Raw genomic sequence first — 12,162 nt, 5'->3', positions numbered from 1 at the left:
TTCCTCATGCTTAGCTGGAGCTTGGTTGCTCCAGGAAATGGCTTCATGAAGGAAACCAGCTCTGATTTCCAATTGATCACAGTAGAGAGGTGGTAGTACTAATAGCAGCTGGGAGAAAGAAAAAGAGCCGTGGCAGATCCATAAATCCTTCTGCACTGTTGTCTGTAATGCCTTGAGAAGACAACATCCTGCAGTTCATTTGTTTCTGTTAATTCTTATGGATTTGTCCATTTAGTAAAGTTAACCAGAAATCTTAGGGAAAGGGGGGCAAGCAGAATAGAAAGTTATAACCCAGAGTGTCTGTTTTGTGTCTTAGCAAAGCAGCTGTCCTGGGGTTTGAACCTGTAGGTAGTTAAATATGTGAATACAGCTGCTCATGTGTGACTGAGAGGTTTGTGTGGGAAATGTGTTGTTGGGCATGGCACATCCTTGCAAACCCTTGATGTGTTCTTAATAGCTTTAATGCCTAAGATTATGTCAGAACAAGGTTAACAGATCTTGCAGGATCTGGAGTATAAAAGTACAAACATAGTTTTGAACATATAATTCTAATGGAAACAGTAAAAGTGAATGTTGTGGTTGACATGCCGATCAGTGTACATCTTGATAAATTCTTGATTGTTCATTGTGTGAATGTTTTGGATGGTGAGAAGCATCCTGGTCACCTTCAGAGTAGGAAGGGTAATAACATGATATCCTAAAAAGCTTTATTAGAAAAGTGTGGGCTAGGTTCACAGTTTCACTTAGTGCCAAAAGTGAATACTTGGGAGACACACAGTAGCAGGAAGGTCCTTCTGCATAGCAGAGTTTCATTTAACGAGCAGTGAAGCTTTCCAACAGCTAGCGACTTTCGTTTGCGTGATTGCTGCAATGCAAAACTTCTCCTTGTTGAACAATAGCTAGGATTTCTTTTGCTATTTTTTAAATTGAAGCATTACAAGATTCTTGTGCCACTTGTATGTTGAGATGGGGGGGGGAAAGTTCAGTTTCTAATAAGATTATGTTGGACATAAAAGGGTTTCATTAATAATAGCATGGTGTTGCGAGGAAATCAGAAAATCTTGATGTGACTAGAGCTGCTTTATTCTCCTCCTCTTTTAGTTTGAAATTCTTTCTTAGTTTTCTTTATAACTTTTCTCATCACAACTCTTTGTGTGCATAGCCACTAGCACTAGCGTACGGTGCATGGCAATGCTTCTGAAGGATTTTGTTGTTCTTGTTCAAAGAATGGGAATTCTCAAACTCTTCCTAGTTTGGGAACTTCTGCCTTAGGATTTTTTTTGCTAGGACAGAGCATCAGGCACTACTGAAGTCTAAGAGAAATGGGACAACAGAACAGACTATATTGCCATTAGTAATGAATCCTGTAGATAGATGTACGTTCCTACAAACTACCTAGAAAGTAAAGCCTTTATTTTTTAATGTACTGCCTTTCTTCCCACCCCACTCCCAGTAAATTATTATGCAAAGTATTGTGCTGCATTACAGGAGGTATCTGTGAAGGAATTGTCAGTGCTGAGGTTGTAATATGTCCTGGAGTTTTTTGTTCCATTCTAAAGCTCTTATTACTGAGGTGTTTTTATGCCAAATACTTTAGACAGGATTTCGTAGCACATTAATCTGCTTGTATTTAACAGATAAATGCATGAATTAGTGAAAGTAGCACATTCATAATTGGATTCTAAGTTTTTGTAACTGGGATTTAAAGTTAAAATGTTTTAAGATTATTTTTTTGTGTGGAACTATTGATGTGATTGTAAAATGTAGTTTTAAAACATTCTGTAAACCTTTTTTCCCAGCTGTTACGTGACTCCTTGCTTACTCTAATGTTCTGTAGGTATTATCCTCTTCATCACTGATATTTAATGAGTATTTTAGGTCACTTGGTATCTTTTGTTTGCTTGTGTCTTTTACAAGAATTAGAGAATCTCTTGATCTGTTTCTTCTGCTGAAACATTTAGCTTCCATATGCCTCATCTTCCACTACAAGAAGAGTTTAAAGAACAAGCATTTCCTCCTACCCCAACGTAGTCCTGGAATGGGATTTGGCTTCTAACCTTGTGCAGATCTCATTGAAGCAGTCTGAGTCATGTTTACTGATTTACTTTGCTGATGGTTTGCCTATTTATTCAGTATTACCGCTTTGCCAGCGGTCATTGGATGGGCAGAGGACTAGCATATGCAGGCGTACTTCTGTGGTACGGTTAGAATTGCCTTTGGTAATTAGCTGGAACAGTGTAGTGCCAACATTAATAATTTATTCTCTTCTCGTGAATTTCAAGTTAGATTACAGATAAGCTTTTTTAAGTACCTGAATAAGTTGAATGGGCCATGTCATACAATTCTGCACAAAAAGGAGGTATATAAAGCAATATGGAATAGCATTCCCTTGAATGCAGTAGTCCCAGTCATTTGGCAGGATTATGGTTTAAGCGATTCTTTTAACCTGTTTTCTGGGTCCTGCAACATGTATTCAGATTGCACTTGTGACACAATTGAATTGGGTACTTAAAATGGGACAGGTTTTTGAAGTCTTGCTTCACTGATTTCAGATTTTAAGAACATTGTTTAAAAAAAAAAAATTGGAGTGACAAATAATGCCCCACCAGAAATGTGGATATTTTAAGCCGTTAAAAAAGCATTTACCTTGATTTTCTATCTACTGTCCTTTTTTATAATCTTTTATTTGAAAAAGGATTAAGGAATTGGAAGATCCTTGCCTTATCCTATTATTTCTGAAAAAGAGAGTTTTGCTAAGAATAGTCTTTTAATCTGCTGTCATAACAGCTTCTTCGCCAAACTGTAGAATTACACAAGTTTTCTTTTGATGGAGCCATTCTGGTTTATGATTTCTGTGGCAAAACTGACCTGCAAGAGACAGTTGGAAAAGCGTTACTTCATATATTGTGATAATAGGATTCATCATGGAACCATCTGTAGTGAAGCTTCATGTGACATTACACTGAAGAAGCTGCAGAGATTCTCTCCTATGAAATGTAGCACAGCAGAGTGTTTGCAGAGTGATAATTTTTTTTGTAGATGTAGCACTATTCATTCTGATAATGCTTGTCCTAGAAAAATGCTATACATTAAATTTTTTTGTGATTAAAGGCACAGTTCAGGAGTCCACAAAAAATAATTGAGAGGAAAGGTAGGGTGAGAATCTTCAGCTTTAGTAGTGCCAGTTTACACGCTGTTTAATATTGCATGCTGCAGCCTATCTGCCTCGACATTTACATCTACTGGCATGTGAATCTAAAACCCATTTTAAAGAGGAAGGAAGATATTTATCATAAAGAATCTCTGCTGATGTCTAATGCCTTCTTAAAAAAAGAAGGTTTAAGAATAGTGAAACTCTGCAGTATATTCCATTACAAATACATCATTTCACTGTGCAACCTCCTGTGTTGATCTCTGTGGCATATATACCCTTACCACAAAATACGAAACTCTGGAAAACATAGTACAGAATACCATATAGTAGCAGAGCATCCTTGTAATAAACTAAATCAGAAGTGATTTATGACTTGGTGAGGATATGTATGTTGAAGAAGTGCTATTGGCCACAGATGAGGGCTTTCCAGAGAGGGTTGTGCTGGTATTCAGAGCAGCTGTGTTGACTTACTGGTCACGTTACAGGAACTGGCTTGACTGTGAGAAGTGCTGGGAGGTTGTATGTGCTGTTGTGTTGTTGTTAATTTGACTGTCACCGAAATGAACTTGTAAGCCTCAGGTAGTTTGGGTAAATCTTACACTTCATAACTCCTAGTACAGTTTTCAGGATGTTTTAAATGTGTATGTTGGTGGCTCCTTCCAGAGATTGCTTTGTGTTCAGAATATGTACCTTTTTAAAAAATATATTCCAGAAACCAGGAAATCTGGATAGCACCAAGTTTTTAATATTCACAGATGATGATGAAGTGTCAGGTGTCATGTCCCTTGCCACAAACTGGCAGACTTCCCTGCTTCCTTAGAGGAGACGGAGATGGCTGAAGGACTGGTAGATAAGCACAAATTTTCACATCTTTTCATGGAGCTGATAGCATGCATTCACTCATGCTTCTTTCTTTCCTTTTCTTTCCTTGCCTTCAGGCTACTGGAAGTCTAATTTTTAGACCGCGCTATATATTTTGACTTCTCATTCTTCTGTTTTCTGAATCTTAATTTTGTTTTACTTCAGCTACCTATGTTACAAAGTTCAAGCTGCTGGTGTCTATAATGTGTGTTTTACCTAATTGCCAGGCAGGGCCTAAACCAACAGTCTGTGGATAATTTTATTCTGTGACTAGCTGCTTTAGTGATTGTTGTAAAGGGGAGATAAAACTGAGTAGCACTACAAGTGCCAGAGGTGAGGTCAGTTATCTGGCTGTTTGAGGTAGTATTAGTGTGTAGAAGATAAATAGATACATGCAGTCCCATGTGTTTTTTTTTCCTGTGCTTTGTGGTGATCGCTTTTATTGCTGCTGTGCCGTTAACAAACAACACCTTAATTCTTGATGGATGACTACTGTATGCTAGTATTTTTTATAGTGGAAGGGCTATAGCTTATAGACTTGCAGTATGTAATAATATTTTAGAGTGCAGGGAAACTGAGGTGGAAGAGTAGGAAGGTAGATTAAGTGAAATCCTCTCAATAAGAGCTTTATTGAGAAAAAGCAGAAAAAATGTCTGTTTTGAAGAAAGAACCACTGCAAAATGTTGGTTGTGAATAATTTAGTGTGTATGTACATTTGTTACTTGGTTCTTCATTTTCCTGCTTGTGCCAGGTATGTGGTGTGTGTGACTGTAGAGAGTTCAGTTCTCAGCTGAATTTGATTTGATACTAAACAAAACAAATGTTTTAGAAGCAGCAGAAATTATATTGATCGTCTTATTTTGGATGTTTTGTAAGAGATGTTTCACAATAAAGGATTTATCTTTAGAAACGTGCGTAGGAGTTTAATATTGATTTTTATGTAGACGGTACTCAAAAGTCGTGAATGCAGGTTCAGCATTTGAAGTTGGTGCTGTTGACCCCTGTTCAGGAGTAGTATTTTCTTAAACCACTTTAGAAATTATTGCTGTTTGATAGTTGTTTTGCATAAATGCATGCTTTGAGCTTCTGAGGAAAATGTGATGTGAAGTGGACACGTTGGCCTCGCCTGCGCTCCATGGGGAGCAGTGTGTGAAATCTGTGTTGGAGTTCTGGTGGTTCTGTCCACGCCAGCTGGCCGAGCCACGCTAGGAAATGGTTCAGCTGGAGCGATGTTTAACAACAGGAATTGGTTTTGTGGTCTTACACTACCTAGTTCTAGACATATACCAGTCTCCCAATATTCTGCTAGTTACAGTCTGCATTTTGTTGCTGCCAGTCATGGGTCTTTCCTTACTGTTAAACAACCTCTGAATCATTAGTTACTTCTGATGTTATATTAGAGTGTTTGAAGTTAGTTGAAGCATACAAGCAGAAAAGCTCAAGTTCCAGTTGCCTAATACAAAAATCACTGAGGGCTGCTCACTTTCTCCAACTACAGGTTTCCCCAGTTTTGGGTTCAGCTGTTAACATTTTGGCTTTGATGACTGCAACCTGTGACTGATTGCTATTCCTGGCTACCTAGTATTTCACATAATTTGATGCAGGAAATTCAAGCAATGATGCATAAAACATAATGTTGAAAATGAGCTGTTGGAGCTCATTTCTGGTTTTATTATTAACCTTTTTTCATGACTTGTGAAACATTCAGGGTGATGTTCCCAAAAATGACATGCTGTTTTGTGGAAACATCTACTTTTGGCTGAGATGCTATGGTATTGATCAGATAAGTCTGACAGGAGCAGTGCTAGAGAGCATGCCAGCTTCAAGTTCCTGCCTGTATGACTAACTCTGCAAATATAATCCCTAGGGCGTCCTAACTTCAGTGACACTGCAAAACACGTCCTCGACCTCAGTGAAATTGCCTTGTTCAAGAGAGGACAAGGAGCAGCGCAAAAAGGGAGAACTCAAGGGACTGCATTTGCCATTTGAAGAGCTCTGCTTGGGAAATAAGTACGTTCCTCTTCCCTGAAGAAATCCTTGACTGGCTGCCTGTAGTAACTCTCCTCTCCCTTCCCTCCCTCCAGAGCAAACAAGGAAGCTCCCAAGTGCTAGTGGTGCTTATGGGTCAGGCTCTTTACCTGTGCTCTGCCCTAGTGCTCTGCTGCTCTCATGGCCCCTCCGTGGGGGTCATTTGCTAAGTAAAGTGATTAGAAGAAGGAGCAGGTCAGTTTAATTAAGATGAAAAACAAAACATGCATTTGCTATCCTAATTTGTACATACTTTTTTTTTTCATTTAATAACTTCTAGTCTGTCCCCAAGCTAGAAGCTGACTTTCAGTAGGTGTGAAATTTTATGGAAGCATTCTGCCCCCTTCCATAAAACATTGGAGCTATTTTTATTCAGTGGATAACACGATGTCTAGCTTTGGCATTACAGTTCATAAAATGTGTAACTATTAGGCTGGGAAAGATGTAAATTGCAGGAAGCTCGCTAAAAGTAATTTAAAAAAAAGTTGCTGGTTTTGTTTCTATGAAGAAGTTTCCTCCTTTCCTGCCCCTCAAATTCTCCTATAATGGCATTAAAGATAGAAGTTCACCCTTTTTTGCAAGAGGAAAAAATAGAGGGCTGAAGAACTTTTCCAAATTAGTGAGAAGTTGACTAGCATTTATCAGTAGCTCTGGAGATAGCCCTGCTGTCCCCCTAAATTAGTTCATCCTCAGCATGCTTGGATTCTGGTCTCCTGCCTCTTCCTCACTGCATTTTACAGATGGGGAAAAAAACCCCAAATCATCTTCTGCTAATTCAGGCTCCTCTTTGTTGTTCTTTTTGTCTTCATATTATCCTTAGTAAATCTTAAATATATATTTCTGCTTTGATTCAAGATCTGGAAAAACTCTTGCTTTGTTTCTGATTTTTAAAACTGCAGTTTTGTCCAGGGTAATCCAGACTGCCTTGACATTTTTGAAGAGCTATAGGGGAGATGCAGTTTCTTGCCTAAGTGTGAAGTGTGAGGTCTGGAGTTTGTGAGCATTCAAGGAACTGCGTCTGCTGTGAGGAAGTACAGGAAAGCCTCTGCTGGAAGTTGGAAATGGGGGAGGTTGGCCCCAAAGCTGGACTTGCTGGAGTATAGGATGCAAGTGTTTTTGAGGCAGAAAAGGAAATAAGGAATGGATAGTGCTGTTACATCTGTGGAATGCAGTATGGGACTAGAGAGCAGAACCGACCCAAAGACTGGAGAGATGTATGTTCTGAGAAGGTGGCCTGGTTTAGAGCATCTGAGAGTACATCAACTGCTAAAGGTTCTCTCTGAACACTGAAGTGACTGTGTGTACTTAAGCATGTTCAGTCTTAAAAATGCTTAGTTTTCTCCATTTGAGTCCCTACCTTCAGTCTTCACTAATCTGGAGGAAGACCCAAAGTGCTTTGTGATTCTTGAGATCCTTTATACTTCTTTTATACTTACATCTGGAGATGATGGTTGTAAGAAAGCTCTCTGCATGTGAGGTAACAGGATTACTTGTCTGTTCCAAACAGAACTGGGATTTGGGGAAAGACATCGGTTGTGGAAATTAAAATCATATTATCAGACTTGTTTTGTGACTCTCTTTCAACAAGTGATAGCAAGTCCTTAGAATGCTCTTTTGTAGACAATGCAAATGATTGCATTTAGCCGAATTTTAGATTTTACTAAGGGAATTTTTATTGACAACTGATAAAGAAATACATACAGACTAGTTTACAAAACCAGTTTTATGTAAATACTATTTTCCAAACAATGTAATATGCTGATCTTCCTTGTCAAAGGGAGGACATGCTTCCTCTTTTGCTTAGAGCCCCTTGTGCTCCCAACCATCCTATATACAGATTCTTTTGTATGTAATGGTAAAGCCAATGTTCTTTTTAATTTTACAGATGTCTTTATTTTACTTTTCTATAGGTGGGAAGAGAGGCCACTGTGCAGGTTTGAATTGGAATTCAGTATGGAGTGTGGGTGCTGTTGTGCGAGCCTGTGCTGTTTAAGTGGTAGACAGCTCCTTGATACTGACCAGGGCTCCAAGTGATTTTTGGAATGCAGAATTGAGTTCAGTTCATTGCGATTGCATTCAGTGAGGTGATCATTTTATGGAAACTGTAAAAAGGTGAATATTATCCAAGAAAAGGCCGCTGGAGTGGAGGAGGAGGTGACTTGTTTCCCTGTATGTCCTCCCTTTCTTAGTAGATTCCTCAGATTACAGTTCCTGTCTTAATATTCAGATGAGATGACAGAAATATATGAAAAAAACCTGTATCTACTTTTCTAGAAGACTAAAAAAAGTTATCATGTGATCCGGCTGGAGCATGAGGTTAGAGCTGTTATATGAACCCGTAAACAGCAACATTAAATCACTGGAAAGATTGCATCAGTATTAATGGATTTCATGCATTGTTAATTTGTTGTTTCCTGTAAAATGTAATGAGAACAGAGTTAGTTTAACAGAGAGGGCTCTATGTCTTCCCAAGAGATTTATCAATCTGGCAGTGATTTTTGCTGAACCACTGAGGTAATTCGTTGATACAAACAGTCTGTATTATATTCTCTTAAGTTTCATTTTGCTATTGCATATTCAAAAGTTTTTTGTGTTAAAGCCATATTTATTTCTCTATACCAAACCTGTCATCTTTTCTGAAATTACGATCTTTAGTGGAGAAAGCCATCTATTTATTGTTAAATATTCAACATGATTTTGGAAATCAAGAAATGAGCTTTGAATTTTCTGTAAAAAAATGAGTATTAAAATGAAAATGTGATAGTTCTAAAGTTTAAAAAAATCAAATGCGTCTTAAATCTCTTCAAGCAAACTGAAGTGACTTACCCTTCTCTGTTTGAACTTGAAAACAGGGGGCAAGTCATAACATAGAAATCTAAATGTGCCCTTGTTGCATTTGTACAGGTTTCCTCCATCTCTTCTGGATGAACGCTGAGATCTTGTGTCCACCTTTGCTTTTCTAATCTGTAACTAGTGAAGTTTGACTTTCTGGTGGCCAAAAGATATGTTAAAATGTACTGTTATTATACTGCACTGCACTTCAGACCTGTGGTATATAAGAATCACTCCAGTATATTTGTGGTTTTGTTTAATAGTTGCCTGTGGAAAATAGTTCCTGAGATCAAGCTGTAGACTTGAAATTTTGTTTGAGGCCATGAGTGGTGTAAGCAAAGCAGAGGACTCCTCTAATGCAGACATACATTAGATGATGTGCAAGACACTTCCATATCAGTTACGCACAAGCTAGAGACCTCATTAAACACATGTCAACATTAGGAGTACTTTAGACAATCATGTGGAAGTTGTTCAACTTAAAACCATCTGATTTGTGAAGGTGTAATTTGAGAGCTATGCAAAATATTAAGAAAATTAATCCTATAGTCAACAATGAGAATATTTCATTTTAGAATACGCTTCAGGTTTTTTGGATGTCTTTAGCATTTGTAATGGTCTAGTTATATCTTGCTGCAGTATTCACCTAACTAATGTTAACTCCTTTTTCCAAATTCCTTATCTGCATTAGCATTTAACAGAGCTGGAAGTATTGTGAAATATAACTTTCAGTTTCAAGGGCAGTATGGAAAAAGAAAACATTATTAAAACCATGATTACTTTTGTGAATAACTGAACAAGAAATAGAGCTACCTTTAAGAAACAGAATGCTTTTGTTCTTTCGTTTCCTACATTTGAGCCTGTGAAGCATTTGTTTTATTAAGTATCTGAAGACCAGGCTCTATTTGCAATATCCATTTAGCAGATGTCCAGAAGCCTTTAAATGTGACAGCTGAAAATTAGACAAGCATTCACAAACACATGGTGCATACAAATCAGCTATGTGTGAACTGTATTTTCACAAAGAAATTAAATAAAATTCATTAATGCAAGAGCTTTCTATACACTGTGCGTTTGCTTTCAGTAGCAATCTAGCATATATTTGAAATACTTTTGGCTTTCTGTAGGTCAACCAGAGATTCCTACAAAATATTCATTTTAATAGTGTTAGATCCCCTTCTAAATGCAGTTATTGAATCATCATTGATATGTAGCTTATGCCATTATAATGTTGATTATATTACTAATTAATGTGTTATTTAACATCTGCAATTGTTTTATTTTTAAAATTGCCTTTTTACATTTCTGCATCTCTTTAACTGTCATGATCTTCATCCTTTGTCACCCTATTTCTGAGCAATTACCGTAGTAATCTCCTTCCTTAATTGTAAAACAGTTTTGCGCAGGAGCCCCTAGTGTTTAGCATGTGTAGGTTGATCGCTGTCTTTGTTACTATTTGTGTTGTACCTAAGGCACATCTTGCCCCAAAGACTGTTTGCTGGCTTAGCATCCTAATTTTCTTCTAAGACTAGCTCATTTATGCTTGCTCTGAGGAAAGGATAGCTTTAGAAACCATGAACATGAACACCAAATCTGATTCCACACAAAACTTGTAACTAATGATGGTTGTTCCCTCCAATGATTTTTCTCATTTCTTACATTTTGTTACATTTCAAGGTATTAGGGTATCAAAATACCTTCTCAGCTGTACTTCTTCACTGCAGTAGCAACAAACTGAATACATATAATTTCTTACATAAAAGGATACTTAGGGTAGAGGTATTGTGCACTGTAGCATGGGATGAATTCTGGATTTTCATTTTATGTTGTCTTGTAAAGATATAAACCAGCAATTAACGAGCAGTCTTAGAGACTTAGCTGTACAGAGCATATGTTTATCTCCACCCTTTAAGTTGGTAGTATTCTAGCCAATTCTATTTCCATGTCCCTAGAGGGAAAATTCTCTCTTGGGTTCCATTTCTTTGTCTGAAAGGAAGAGACATCTCTCAAATGTATGCTTTTTTTCAGTTTGCAATGCAACCTTTGAAGCTTTCCTGTTAATTGTTACTATCTCTAGTGTGGGAAAAGCGCAGAAGAGGTCATAAAATATTTTGTGCTCTTATGTAAACTGAGAGATCCTTTCTTCCACAAAACCTGTTCCATTTCTGTTCCTCTGCTTGGAATGCGTGCATTCAGGTCACTGCATGAGAGAAGTAACATTATGCATAATTATGTGTTGCTTTTAAAGTGATCTCTGATATAAAAAGCATGGACTTGGTATCTAGCTGATGTGAAAGCTAGCAGGTGTGATAGCCAAGAAATTATTATTTGACAGTAGTACTGCATTGAAGGTAAATACTTGGCTGTCTCTTTGAAAGCACACGGTTTTCCAATTAAATTCTAATTATGAATACATAAACTTGCTGTGGTTAACTCAGGCGTAGACCAGTTAGGACTCATGTGAGCTGGGCAAGTTCTTGTAATTGCCTGCTGTTTCAGCTAAGCTACTCAGAATCCTGGCACAGATGTAAATTCCCTGTTTATCAGGGAGTGTAGTGACAGGACAAGGGGTAATGGGTTTAAGCTGAAGGAGGGTCGATTTAGATTAGATGTTAGAAAGAGATTCTTTACTGTTAGAGTGGTGAGGCACTGAAACAGGTTGCCCAGAGAAGTTGCGGAGGCCCCATCCCTGGAAGGGTTCAAGGCCAGGTTGGATGGGGCTTTGGGCAACCTGGTCTAGTGGAGGGTGTCCCTGCCCATGGCAGGGGGATTGGAACTAGATGGTCTTTGAGGTCCCTTCTGACCCAAACCATTCTGTGATTCTATGAGCCTGGGTTGATCTTAAAAGCAAAATGTGAGATTGCCCAGATCTGTCTATAATGACACAGTGGGTACAGGTCTGATAACCGTGTCTGTACTGCAAGCTCTGCAGAGCCATAAACCTTGACTGAGCCACACTGGTGCCAGCTCTAGTTCGAACACGTTAAGTTCATTTACAGGTTGGGAGTGTGGTGTTTGCTCCTGAGGCTCTGTTACTTTGGAGGCCCTGTTATAGCACTGTCCAGTGGTATGGATCATAGGCTAGAAAACCATTAAATAAAACAGGGTCTGGAATGAGCATCAAGTCATCTCTCGCTGCCTTCAAAGAAATCAATTTACACACTCTGCAAAGGCAAGTTTACCAAATGTCTTGCTATTGTTTATATAATTTTGCATTGCATGTTTATTGTTTTATCTAAGTCCATCTGGACATTTCTAAGAGTTTTAGTACACTTGCTGTAGGACTT

The 12,162-nt window shown here is 38.1% G+C and overlaps 1 protein-coding gene across 4 annotated transcripts in view; it reads left to right on the top strand.

Annotated features, from left to right (window-relative positions):
* Positions 1-12,162, top strand: part of MAPK8 (mitogen-activated protein kinase 8) — a 49,021-nt gene that overhangs the window by 6,671 nt on the left and 30,188 nt on the right. The gene's annotated exons all lie outside the window — the stretch shown is intronic.

This window comes from Balearica regulorum, chromosome 7 (genome assembly GCF_011004875.1).
Source record: "Balearica regulorum gibbericeps isolate bBalReg1 chromosome 7, bBalReg1.pri, whole genome shotgun sequence".
Classification (NCBI taxonomy): Eukaryota; Metazoa; Chordata; class Aves; order Gruiformes; family Gruidae; genus Balearica; species Balearica regulorum.
Note: the sequence above shows the minus strand (reverse complement) of the source record. Positions and strands in the feature narration are given on the sequence as shown.